Genomic DNA, 13462 nt, shown 5'->3' with positions numbered 1-13462 from the left:
AGCCGGGGTGCCGGGGACACAGCCTCTCCGCTCCTATTACATCACTTGGATATTAGTGTTTGTGGAAATTTCCTTCAGGTGACCCAAATCTGCAGCAAAAATAGAAACCACTGTTTTAAGTCTAGAATTAGCAAACAGTCTTGAACCCCTGCTTTTGTAACATGCCATATCTTGGAACTCTTCCTAGGTTCTAAAACTATAAGGCAAGCAATTTTTATACATTTAGAAGCCTATGAGTTATGAAATTTTATACTCATAATATGAATTTTACAGTAGGAAACACAGGAAGTATAAATATCAGGAGTGAATCTTCAGCCATTTGAGGTTGCTATACCTAGAAATCCTTTCCCATCACAAATTGCCTTGAGCAACCATCCCAGTTATTCCACATCTGTCCCTCTGTCAGCTCTTCCAGGAAACCCCTCAGTGCAAGAAAACTCAGGGGCAGTTGGTCATCCTGTAAGTGACAGACTCTGGTGCAGTGGCTGCCCTACCTCTGACCTGTGTGAGGAGTCTGGAAAAAGGGCAGAAGGAAGCAAATGAAAACTCTATACACACTATTGCTTTTTCTCTAGTGTCACTGGAACACAGGACTGTGGTTAATAAAAAGGAAAATGGTCTCAGAAGCTATGCAGGTGAGTCAGGATGCAAGGGAGGGAGTCACGCAGAAAAGCAGTTTGGGGCCTTTTATATATTACATGTGTACGAAGCAGGCTGTCCCAAGCTTAAATTATTCCTCAAGAGGAATAATTTAAAGGAAAGCATTCAGGTTTTGCAGGGTTGCTGCTACTCGTTTTATTTATTTTTCCTCTTTTTTTAAGACTCACTTTGCCCATCATTTCTTTCTTCACCTTGTACCAGTATTTCCTTGTTCTCCTCATTCTCCTCCAGGGGAGCTTTCTGTGAGTGAACTGTATCACGAAAGGCAGCTAATGGTCTTTTCCATGGTCTCAAGGATCTTTTGAGACTCATGCAGTATTTAGAAAAATAAAAAAAGAGAAAAATAGATAAATGATACAAATGTAGGATTTTTCTCTTTATGGTAACTTTTTCTAGAATAGCAATAAGTAAAATTTCTGATCTGCCTTATAACAGTTTTCAGGATTTCATGCATAGAATATCACAAGGAGGTATGTGTGGATCCAGCTGTCCCTCATATTAACTAGGCTCCAGCAATTCAGTACTAATATGACTAGCCCAAGGCTGACCAAGTCAAATCTCTACTGCTCTATGCTGTCTTCTCTACAGTAAGCTTTCTTAGCTATATTCTGTATCTCTGCATGGTTGACTCCAGCTAGCTTATACAGTGTTAATGTGTAAGAGAGACTCCATAGCTTTTGCTTTTTGTCGTGGCCTCCTTTTCTTTTCTTATTCTTACTTTTATAAAGTGTATATAAGAGGAGGTTTCATTATGGTATTTTTGTTTATGTATGTCACTGTACTGATATGGATAATGATCATATTCATCCCCTCCTTTGTGGTCTTTTGAATGGAAATTGTTTTTAGGACCCCAAAGCTGTTTTATACAGCATAGGAAATATGGATCTCTGTCTCTGTCTCTCTCTCTCTCTCTATCATCTATATATCAGTGTGTGTAGGTGCATATGCATGGTGTGCATGTAGAAGTCAGAAAACAGCTTGCAAGAGTCTGTTCTCTCTACCATGTGTGTGCCTGGGTTCAGACTCAGGTTTTGAGGTTTAGTGGTCAGATTTTACAGTCCTTGGATAGATGTTTTTGTTGCCAGTATGATCATTTATTTACTTTCAGGGCATATCCTTCACTATATAGTCATAAACTTCTTTTTCCTTTAATATTTTGTCCATGCTTTCATTTAAATTCACATTTTTTTTAGTTTTGGAGAATTTTGTATGGGAGTCACATATTTACATCCTTTCCACCCCTCTCTCTCCCTTCTCCAAGTCCTCCTGTGTTCCTTCTCTACTCTTTCAAATTATGGAAGATACGTGGATGGATGGTAAGAACTAGAGGGAGTGGATATCTGACGCTGAAATATTGTTGGTCAGAATGATGGGGTTGTTTCCAGAATGAACTTGTAGCAGTCATGACCGCATATCCAAGGCCTGCACATGACCAAATCAGTCCAAATCCCAGTGTGTATGAGGGAAGGAAGGGCTCGTGAAGTCCCACACTTAACTGAGGACTTAGTGAAAAAGTGTCACTTTTAAGAAGCCCAGAGTCTAGAGTTTATATTTATCTTATCTTGGGATTTCTTAGTTTCTATATTAAATTCACTGAATTTATTGAAAACCAGCCTTTTAAATCCACTCTTCCATCTGTGACAATTTAATATTTATGTGATCACAGGTAAGTCCCTTAACTTCTTTGAGTCTCAGTCTTCTTATCACAGCCCTTAACTCTGGGGCCTTATGAGTTCCTATACACAGGGCACTCGGAACAGCACCTGGTGCATAGTACACAGTAAGAAAGTAACAGCCGTTTTTATCCCACTAAGAGCTGCCAGTTCTTGTCTTTGCCTGGAGTCTGGTGAGTATGTTGGTTAACGTCGTCTTTTCCTCCCTGAGTCAGCTACCTAATAGTCACTGGGGTCTACCTTCTGAAGCTTTCTGTTGCCTTCTGCCCTTACTAATTCATCTCAGGTTAACATTACCACAGTTTGCTTTGAAATCTGTGTCTGAGCATTTGCCTTTATCCCTCTCTGACTCATTCTTACTCTGGCCCTACAGAAGCATAAACAGGACCGCACTAAAAGAAAATAAATTATCAGGGAACACAGGTTGCAACTACATCTTTTAACTTGTAATCTGTGAAAATATACATTTTGAATTTTTTGTTCAACTGCACAGTTTAAAATTTTTACACATTCTTATTCCTGCTGAGTTCACTTTGGATAAAAATCAAGACTTTAAATATGACCACTAAATAAGTTTACTTCCCAGACTCTTTAACTCTCACCTGTTACTTCACTGGCTTGTACATTGTGCCAAAAGTATGCTTTCCCAAGCCCTCCCCCACTCCAAATACTTTCCCCTAGGGTTTTACCTAAGACCCCATCTTAACATCTCTGACAGGATTATCGGATTTTGTTACTGCCATTTGGCATAATGGTCTAGGGTTTCTTTCAGCAAATATTTGGCAAACTTTTAGATCACAGACTTTCTGTGTTGTGTAATAGGAACACAACAGTGAACCTGAAAGACACATCTGCCTTGAGTCTGGCAGGGAGACAAATGTTAAACACAATTAAGAAATAATTCTGCAAATATTTAATTGCAGTTCCTATAAGTGTTGTGGAGGAAAGCACTGAGTGTCAGCAGAGTGGTCAAAAACCAGGTCTTAGAGTTCAGAGAGAGTGGCCCTCAAAAGCCGTGTTTGCACAGCTGGGTAAGCTGGCCATTTGACAAAGCAGAAGGCAACACCAGCTGAGAGCAAGAGCTCCAGAGCAGAAAGCACATCTCCCTTTTCCCTCCCCTTCCTCCCCCCACCCCGTGTGTGTGTGTGTGTGTGTGTGTGTTTCTGTGTGAGTGTAGACACACATGTGCCATGGTCCATCTATGGAGGTTAGAAGACAACATTGATGTTGTTCCTCATCTTCCACCTTGTTTGAGATGGGGCCTCTCTTGTGCTGCTGTATGCCAGGCTAAGTGCCCTGTCAGCTTCTGGGAATCCTCATATCTCCATTTCTTACCTTGCTGCCAGGAATACTCAGTTACAGACTCATTTTTTACATGAGTTCTGGGGTTCGAAACTCAGGTCTTCACATTTTTGTGGCATGTGCTTTACCTGCTGACAGTTTTCCAGCTCAGAAGCCTATTCATTGGCTGTTAGGTTTTGACAAGGGAATTTTGGAGGCAGGAGCACAGACATTCACACTATACCGACAATCTATTCATAAACAACAGAAAAGCCAGTAACGGAAAATACATTTTATTAGAATGCCCCATGAAGTCAAAAACAAGGAAGATCTTTCTAATAAAGGATAATAAAAGCACAAAGAGTCACTCTATTAAATACCAAATAAGTTCCATTACTTAAAAAGGTAAAGCAAACAGGACCCTTAGGCAGCACGTTGAAGCAACCACAGCTTCTAAACGTCATACATGCTTCTGATTCTCAAGTGAGGAAGATGAACTGCATGGTTTTGAAAGCCATGATCTTGCTCTGTACAGAAAAGGGTCACGATAGCTACAATCTAATTTTCTAATAATTTTTCTTCTCATTTTTAAAATTTATTCTTCCCTCATACAATATATTCTGACGTCAGCCTTCCCTCCCTCCACACCTCCCAGTCTTCCCCACCCCAGATCCACTGTTCCTCCATTTTACCTTAGAAAAGAGCAGCTTTCCCAGTGATACCAACCAAACACAGTGTAACAAGGTGCAATACTTGGTAAAACATCTTTTAAAAAAACATTTAAAACTAATTTGTTTATTCTAGTTCGTGTGCATTGGTGTTTTGCATGTATGTATGCCTGTGTGAGGGTGCCAGATCTCTGGAATTATAGTCAGTTGTGAACTGCCATGTGGATGCTGGGAATTGAACCAGTGTCCTCTGGAAGAGCTTTTAACTGCTGGTGCTTTTAACTGCTGAGCTGTATCTCCAGTCCTGTCTCTGCCTACCCTCTCTTTTTTTTTTTTTTCTTTCTCAAAACAGTATTTCTCTGCATAACAGCCCTGGCTGTCCCAGAACTCATTCTGTAAACTAGGCTGGCCTTGAACTCACAAAGACCTGAAGCCTCTGCTTCAGGAGTGCTGGGATTAAAGGAGTGCACCACCACCACCACGTGAGTTACTCAACCCAGAAAAAGGAAAAGGGTCCCAAGAATAGGTAAAGGAGTCAGAGGCACCCCCTCTCCCAGTGTTAAGATTCCCACAAACACCCCAAGCTAAACAACCACAGTTTGTATACAGAGGACCTACCACAGACCCAAGTTTTTAAATTTTTTTAACTTGGGGGCAAAAATTTTCTTTTTTAAAATTTATTTTATTATTTTATGTAAATGGGTATTTTGCCTGCATGTATGCATGTGTATCATGTGCATGCCTGGTGCCCTCGTGACCAGAAGAAGGCAATAGAGTCCTTGGGATTGGAGCTAGAGATGATTGTGAGCCACCATGCAGGTGCTGGGACTTGAACTGCAGACTTTTGCAAGAGCAGTCAGTGCTTTCACCACTGAGCTGGCTCTCCAGATCAGGTTTGTTATTCTTAAGTAACGGGGCAGATGGAGAAGGTAGGAAGGAGTGACATTCTATATCTTGTCCTAAAAAATTAAACATAGGAGTTGTATCTTTAGGATGAACATAGTTTTCTTAATGATGAATGATATTTAAGGTCTGCATCTGATTTAAATACAACCTCCATAACAGATCACAGTTTTTTTCTTCTTTTTCAATTCATTTTTATTTTATTTTTTTTTATTGAAAATTGATTCTTCTCTCATACAATACACCCTAACTAACCACAGTTTCCCCTCTCTCCATGCCTCCCTTCTTCCCTCCTCAACCTCCCACCTTCTCTGATCTACTCCACTCCTTCTCAGTCTACTATCAGAACAGAGCAGGCCTTTAAGAGATAACAACCAAACATAAGAAAACAAAATACAATAAGACAAGGCAAAGGCCCCCCAAGCTGGTCCAGGCAACCTAACAGGAGGAAAAGAGTCCCAAGAGCAGGCAAAAGAGCCAGAGATACACCCACTTCCACAGTTAGGAGTCCCACAACGCACAAAGCTGACAGCCACAGTATACACAGAGGACCTGGTGCAGACTCATGCAGACCCTGTGCTTGCTGTTTCTGTCTGTGAGCCCATGGGAGCCCTGCTTAGTTGAGTCAGTGGGCTGTGTTCTACTGGTGCCCTCCATCCCCTCTGCTTCCTACAATCTTTCCTCCCTATCACCTGCGGGATTCCCTGAGCTCTGAGGGGATGGACCAGATGGAAATATCCAATTTATACTCTCTCTGCACATAATGTCTGACTGTAGATCTGCATCTGCTCCTATCTGATACTGGAGGCAGCCTCTCTGAACATCATTTCATTTTCTTTCTTTCTTTCTTTCTTTCTTTCTTTCTTTCTTTCTTTCTTTCTTTCTTTCTTTCTTTCTTTCTTTCTTTCTTTCTTTAAAAGACCAGTCATGTTTGGTTTTACCCTAGGTCTCTGGACTATACATTTTCTGGTTCCTGGTTATCCAAGCAGTGTTGGACATGGGCTCCCTCTTGTGGAGTGGGACTTGAGTTAAATCAGACATAGTTTGGCTACTCCCACAAGTTCTGTGGCATATCTGACAGACAGGAAATATTGTTGGCTAAGGGTTTTGTGGTTGGGTTTGTATCCACATTTCTCCTTTGGTAGCTGGCAGAGTATCTTCATGCACCAAAGAGATTAGAACATAGGGGCGAAAGATCCATGTGGGCACCAGGTCAATCTCTTAGAATCAATAATCATTGATATCTTTCAATATCAGTGGTCTCAATTCCCCCAATAAAAAGAAACAGACTAACAGAATAGATATGAAAACATGATTCATCCTTCTATTGCATCCAAGGAACACACTTCAACATCAAGGATAGACATTACTTCAGGGTAAAAAGTTGGAAAAAAGATATTCTAAGCAAATGAACCTAAGAAGCAAGCTTGTGCAGCCATTTTATTATTTAGCAAAATGGACTTCAAACCAAAACTGATCAAAAAAGATAGGAAAGGACACTATATACTCATCAAAGAAAAAATCCACGAAGATGAAATTTCAGTTCTTAACATTTGTGCTCTAAACACAAGAGAACCCCCTTTTGCAAAAGAAATATTACTACAGCTTAAATCGCATATTTACACACTGATAGTGGGAGCCTCAATACCCTGCTCTCATCAATGGACAGGTAAGCCAGAGAAATACCGAGGCTGACAGATGTTGTAAAACAGATGGACCCAAAATATTCAACTTTTCATCCAAACACAAAAGAATATATCTTCTCTGCTCCTTAGAGAACTTTCTATAAAATTGACCACATATTCAGACACAAAGCAAGTTTGAACAAATAAAATTGAAATAACTCCTTGCATCCTATGAGACTACCAATCATAGATTAAAGCTGTTTATGAACAACAACAGAAACAACAGAAAGCTTATAAACTCATGAAAATGAACAACTCTCTACTGAATGAAAAATGAGTCAAGACAAAAATAAGAAAGAGATGACTTTCTAGAATTCAATGAAAATGAATACATTGTGTCCCAAACTTATGGGACACAATGAAAGCAGTACGAAGGTGAAAGTTCATAGCACTAAGTGCCTACAAAAAAACTGGAGATCTCATAATAGCAACTTAACAGCACATCTTTTCAGATGTGCTCTAGGATGGAAAGAGGTAAGCATACCCAAGAGGAGTAGATTGCAAGAATAAGCAAACTGAGGGCTGAAATCAACAAAGTAGAAACAGAACAATGGAAAAGAATCAGGAAACGAAGAGTTAGTTCTTTAAGAAAATCACCAAGATAGACAAACCCTTATCCAAACGAACCAAAAGGAAGAAAGAGAATATCCAAATTAACAAAATGAGAAATGAAAAGTGGAACATAACAACAGACATCAAGGAAATCCACAAAATCATAAGGATATACTTTTAAAACCTGTACTTGACCAAATTGGATAACCTAAAAAAATGGAAAATTTTCTTGATAGATAGCAGTTACCAAAATTAAGTGAAGATCAGATAAACAATTTAAATAAACCCATAATTCCTAGTGAAGTATAAGCAGAAACTAAAAGTCTTCTTAACAAAAAAAAAAAAAAAGAAAGCCCAGGGTTTTATCACAGAATTCTACCTGATTTTCAAAGAAGAGAAAATAATCCATATTTAGCACCCTTCACAAAACTCAAGTCCAGTTGGATTGAAGACCTCAACTTAAACCAGACACTGAACCTGATAGAAAGTGGGAAGTAGCCTTGAATGCATGGGCAGAGGAGACCACTTTCTAAATATAATACCAGTAGCACAGACACTGAGAGAAACCTCACTGAAATGAGACCTGAATCTGAGAAGTAAATCAAAGGACACAGTCACTAAGACAAAATGGCAGCCTACAGAATGGGAAAATAAATATCTTCACTTGCCCCACATCAGTCAGAGGACTGATTTCCAAAATATATAAAGAATTTAAGAAACTAGACATCAGATTACCAAATAATCCAATCCAAAAAAAAAGGGGGGGAAACAGATCTAAACAGAGAATTCTCAACAACTGCAAATGGCTGAAAGACACTTAAGGAATTGTTCAACATCATTAGCCATCAGGGAAATGCAAATCAAAACAACCCTGAGATACCATTTTATACCTGTCAGAATGACTAAAATCAAAACACCAATGATAGCTTATGCTGGAGAGGATACAAAGTAAGGGGAACACTCCTCCATTGCTGGGGGGAGTGCAAACTTGTACACCACTTTGGAAATCAGAATGGCAGTTTCTTAGAAAATTAGAAGTCAATCTACCTCAAGACCCAGCAATACCACTCTTGGGCATATACCCAAAGGATTCACGCTCATACCACAAGGACATTTGTTCCATTATGTCCATAGCAGCATTATTCATAATAGCCAGAACCTAGAAACAACCTAGATTCCCCTCAACCAAAGAATGGCTAAAGAAAATGTGGTACATTTACACAGTGGAGTACTAGTCAGTGGTAAAAAACAGTGACATCTTGAAATTCGCATGCAAATGGATGGAACTAGGAAAAAAAAAAAACCATCCTGAGTGAGGTAACCCAGACCCAGATAGATAAACTTGGTATGTGTTCACTCATAAGTGGATATGAACTATAAAGCAAAGGATATTGAGCCTATAGTTTATGATCCTATATAAGCTAAGTAACAAGGTGAACCCTAAGAAAAACATACTTAGATCTACCTGGAAAGGAGAAACAGACCAGATATCCTGAGAAAATTGGAAGTAGTGGGGGGAGAAGGGAGGGTGGATGAGAACACGAGGGGAATGGGAAGCTCAAGGAGGGGAAAGGACAGTGAGGGAGAGAAAGGAAAGAGATATCTTGATTGAGGGAGCAATTAAAGGACTAGTGAGAAAAATGACACTAGGGAATTTCCCAAGAATCCACAAGGATGATCCCAGCTAAGACTCTAAGCAACAGTGGAGAGGGTGCCTAAACTGGCCTTCCCCTCCAATCAGATTGATGACTGATTAGACAGATTGATGGAAGCGGTTACAGTGAAGCACTGGGCTGAGCTGCAGGAGACCAGTGCAAGAGAGAGGGGAACAATAATATGAGCAAAGCAATGAAACTGCCATCTGTACAAAGGACTGAGATTACTGGAGCTTCACAGTGCTTCCTTTGCTAGAGTTCAGTTAACTGGATATGCAAATAGAAATACTATTAGTGCCAAAGCAGAAAGTGTGCACTTGAACCCCTGCCAGGTATAAGTGAACCCAGATTTGAGACAAACATGCAGTGGACAGTGTGGACTTTGGAAAGCTTCTGCCTTGTACCCTTTTCCCAGATTATAAAGTGATAGTTCATGAATTCCCACCACAGAGCATACACCTGCAGTTCCTCAAATGCTAGCTTGGATTCCAAGTTTGGAATGATGTCAATATTGACAAAAGAACTATTGGATAAAACAGGAAGGCATGGTCACTACTTTCAGTGTCCAGGGCAACCAGCCCAGTTCTTCATCCTTGGAATGAAAGAATAGGAAGGTTGCTAGCATTGCCTCAGACTGACTGACAGAATAACCATGTAACAGACTCAAAACCTACCACCTGCACCTGAACTTCTATTACAGAATGATTTGATTCAGGAGCAACTTCTATTTTCATTTTTTCTTCTTTTTTCTTTTCTTTTCCTTTTCTTTTTTCTCCTTCCTTCCTTCCTTCCTTCCTTCCTTCCTTCCTTCCTTCCTTCCTTCCTTCCTTCCTTCCTTCCTTCCTTCCTTCCTCTTTGCATGTACCTCTGTGTGCACATGCTTATGGAGACCAGAGGTTGATGTCCAGTATCTTCCTTTTTTTTTTTTTTTTTAATTTTCGAGACTGGGTTTCTCCATAGCTTTTTGGTTCCTGTCCTAGAACTAGCTCTTGTAGACCAGGCTGGCCTCGAACTCACAGAGATCCACCTACCTCTGCCTCCCGAGTGCTGGGATTAAAGGCGTGCACCATCACCGCCCTGCCCCGGTATCTTCCTTTATTGCTCTCCACATTATTTACTGAGGCAGGGTCTTTTGCTGACTAGTCTAGTTAGCTACCTTGTCCAGAGGATCCTTTGTCTCTGCTTCCAAAACACTGGGATGGTATTTGGGCCACCCTCTCCCCAACTTTAAAGTTTGGGATCCATATTTCAGTTTGACACCACAAATTCCTTATCTATGGATCCATTTGCCCAGACCCTGCGGGAGGATTTTTTTTTTTTTAGTTGTTTATGATAGGATTTCTCTGTGTAAGGCTTGCTGTTTTGGAACTTGCGTTTTAGACTAGGCTGGCCTCAGACTAGAGATATCCCTGAGCACCGGGATTAAGGGTGTGAGCTGCCAGTGGCTAGCTGTGGGGGAGAATCTTAATAGACATGCCGTTCACACATCTGAGCTCTCTCTACTTCTAATGGGTTTCAGTCTCCATGACTCTCCACCAAGCAAGTTCATAGGCCATATTACTACATACTACTGGGACTAGTTTAATAGGCAAGTATTAAAAACAAGGTATTGAAAAGAAGATTGGTAATTGCTTTGCCCCAGCCCCTATTTTCCTACTAATTTAGCTTAAAATGTAAAAACTCAATTAGCTTGATTTAGAGGCATAATATTACACACAATAAAATGTTTTATTTATAGATTGTGATTATATTAAAGCTTAAAAACACTGATAGATTATTTTCAAAGCTATCACACATGGTTATAGTATATTAAAATACAATTAAAACATGAAAATATATAAATATATATAAACTTTATGTTGCCATGGTGAGTCAACGGTGAAAGGATCGACGAAAAGGTCTTTGACGAGAATGATTTCTTGCTCCATAAAAGGGTGTTGACTGTGGAAAGAAAAGTTCAGCAACTGGTATTTACTATCTTGAGATACCAAGGCTCAAGAATACTTTTATTTCATTATTAGAACATTTTTATCTTATTTCATTTTCTAATAGAGTAACAGTAATAACAATATTGACTTCTCAATATATTTTAATCACTGTTCTAAAAATTCTTTATACAATAAACATATATGTTTGTGACTATGACCAAGGACTTGGGAGAGGGGAGAACATGATCAAAATATATTTACATTGAAAAATTGTTTAAGATAATAAAAAACAAAATACATAAAAATAAAACAATTAAGTGGAGGTAGGCTAACAGTAGATCTTCACCTTTCCTCCTTGCCTCCAAATCCAGCTCCCCAGTCTCTCCCCTGCCTCTGCAACAGGCCATGTGCTGCAGCCTCCCCTCTCCCTGCTCCCATCTCTAAGGGTTTACACAGATTTCTTCCAGCCTGTCTCCCCACTAATCCCATTATTCCAGCCCCCAACTCCAGCAGGCATTCCCCGGGACTCCATCAGCCAAGGCTACCACAGAAACAAGTAGGTCAGCTAAGCGCATAGGTGAGCTAGAGACAGATCTTCACTCTCCCTCTTTTCCAAGTCCAGTGTCCCAAGTGTCATCCTCAGCTTGGTACAGAAACTTCCTAAAATATGTACATATATGAAGGTTATCTAAATGAAACTCCCAAACAGAGAGACAGAGCTCTAAATGGACATCTCTTGCACCAAATGAAGCTTCCCGTAGTGGGAATGGGTTACATCTAATTGAGTTGTTGGATACAAGGGTCTCCTGGGAACTCTCAAGAATCCAGGCTATTGACAAGGCTATTGGTTGTTCTCTGCACACTGATATCACTACCCCAGTGCTGAAGACAATACTTCTCTAACTCACTGAACACGGAGAAGTTAAGCTGGTACCTACCCAGAACTTCAGTCTGAAGGTATAAGTGTTCTTGGTACTGGAAGGCACTCTGTACATGACCAAAGAGAAAGGGAAACACCAACCCAGCTACAAATGCTTGGATCTACAGTTGTATCCTGTCTGCAGGATATGCTAGTGAAAGGTTGGCACAAAGCTTGTGGGAGTAATCCACCAATATCTGATTTTACTTAAGGTCCACTCCTCGAGATGGGACCCATGCCATTACTGCTTTGGTGATCAAGAAACCTGAGACTAGATAGCCCAAAGACCTAAGGTTAAACCAAATAGTACTGTTCTACTAAAGGAACCTAACAATAAAACGAGACCTTTTCTACCCATAGATCAGTGCCTTTCTCAGCCATCAGCACAGAAGTTTCTCCCTGCATCAGATGGGAACTAATACAGAAGCCCACAGACAGATAGTATGCAGAGGGGACACTCCCTCTTCAGTGAAATATCTCCATCTAATCCTTCCCTAGTAGGGTCCCTACTAGCCTGCAAGGATTGGGGTCCTAGATCTAAAAGGAGAAGTAGACACATGCCCTAAGAACCTGAGTCCAACCAATAGTCACTTGGAAATGAAAATTTAGTTTTCTCTACGGGAGTCTCGCTGGGGAAACAAATTATTCTTAAGGGTGGGCTGCATGCCCAGCAGTAGACAGGCAATGGAAAACGAACCCAGCTGCTTCCTTGGAGGTTCCTGACAATATAATGTTGTGTCAGGGATCTCTCTCTCTCTTCAAATTTTTATTTATTTTTTACTTTATTCCCCCATCTCTCTTTGCCCTATAGACTCTTTGAGTATACATTATGGCTTCCAGCTTTTTGTGTTTATGGGTTTCCTGTGTGTGTCAATTTGTCAGTCTCTGTATCTTTATCTGTATTTTTTTTTCCGTCGGGCTCTTTTCCTCCCATTTGTTTTGTCCTATTCTGGTGTGTTTTTATTTCATTTTATTATTCTGTAGAAGCCCTTTTGCTTTATAATGGGAGACGGAAAGGTTGTGGATCTAGATGTGAGGGGTGGTGGGGAGGAGCTGGGAGGAGCAGAGGGAGGGGAGAAAAAACTATGTTCAATAAAAGAAAAATATTGTTCTTTGCCAAATGTATACATTTACATAATATATATTTTTTTTTTACCCATTAATCTCTCTCATCTTTCAGGGAACCACCTCTTTTGCTACTCAAGTCCTCCTGCTATTTGCATATCTTTAAAAAACTATTGTTTGAATGTTGTATGTTTCTGTCTCTGTGTGTGTGTATGTGTGTGTGTGTGTGTGTGTGTGTAAGAGAGAGAGAGATTCCATAATTCCTGAGCGAGGTAACCCAGACCCAAAAAGATGAACATGGGATGTACTCACTCATAATTGGTTTCTAACCATAAATAAAGGTCATGGAGTGTATACCTGGTGAACCTAAAGAAGCTAAATAAGAAGGTGAACCCAAGGAAAATCATATAGTTATCCTCTTGGCTATGGGAAGTAGACAAAATTGCCAGGGAGAAAATTGAGATCTTGGGGGT

General features: G+C 40.1%; 1 long non-coding RNA gene across 1 annotated transcript in view; it reads left to right on the top strand.

The window, feature by feature from the left end:
• LOC126498690 (uncharacterized) overlaps positions 1-4744 on the top strand; it is a 28277-nt gene extending 23533 nt beyond the window's left edge. The window contains exon 5 of the long non-coding RNA XR_007590874.1: positions 4635-4744. This is a non-coding gene — a long non-coding RNA (uncharacterized lncRNA). The remainder of the gene's footprint in view (positions 1-4634) is intronic.
• The last annotated feature ends 8718 nt before the right edge of the window (positions 4745-13462 follow it).

This window comes from Alexandromys fortis, unplaced genomic scaffold, assembly GCF_014885135.2.
Source record: "Alexandromys fortis isolate MF-2015 unplaced genomic scaffold, M_Fortis_MF-2015_v1.1 scaffold_3, whole genome shotgun sequence".
Lineage (NCBI taxonomy): Eukaryota > Metazoa > Chordata > Mammalia > Rodentia > Cricetidae > Alexandromys > Alexandromys fortis.
The sequence above is the reverse complement of the archived record's forward strand: the minus strand, read 5'-3'. Positions and strand labels throughout refer to the sequence as shown.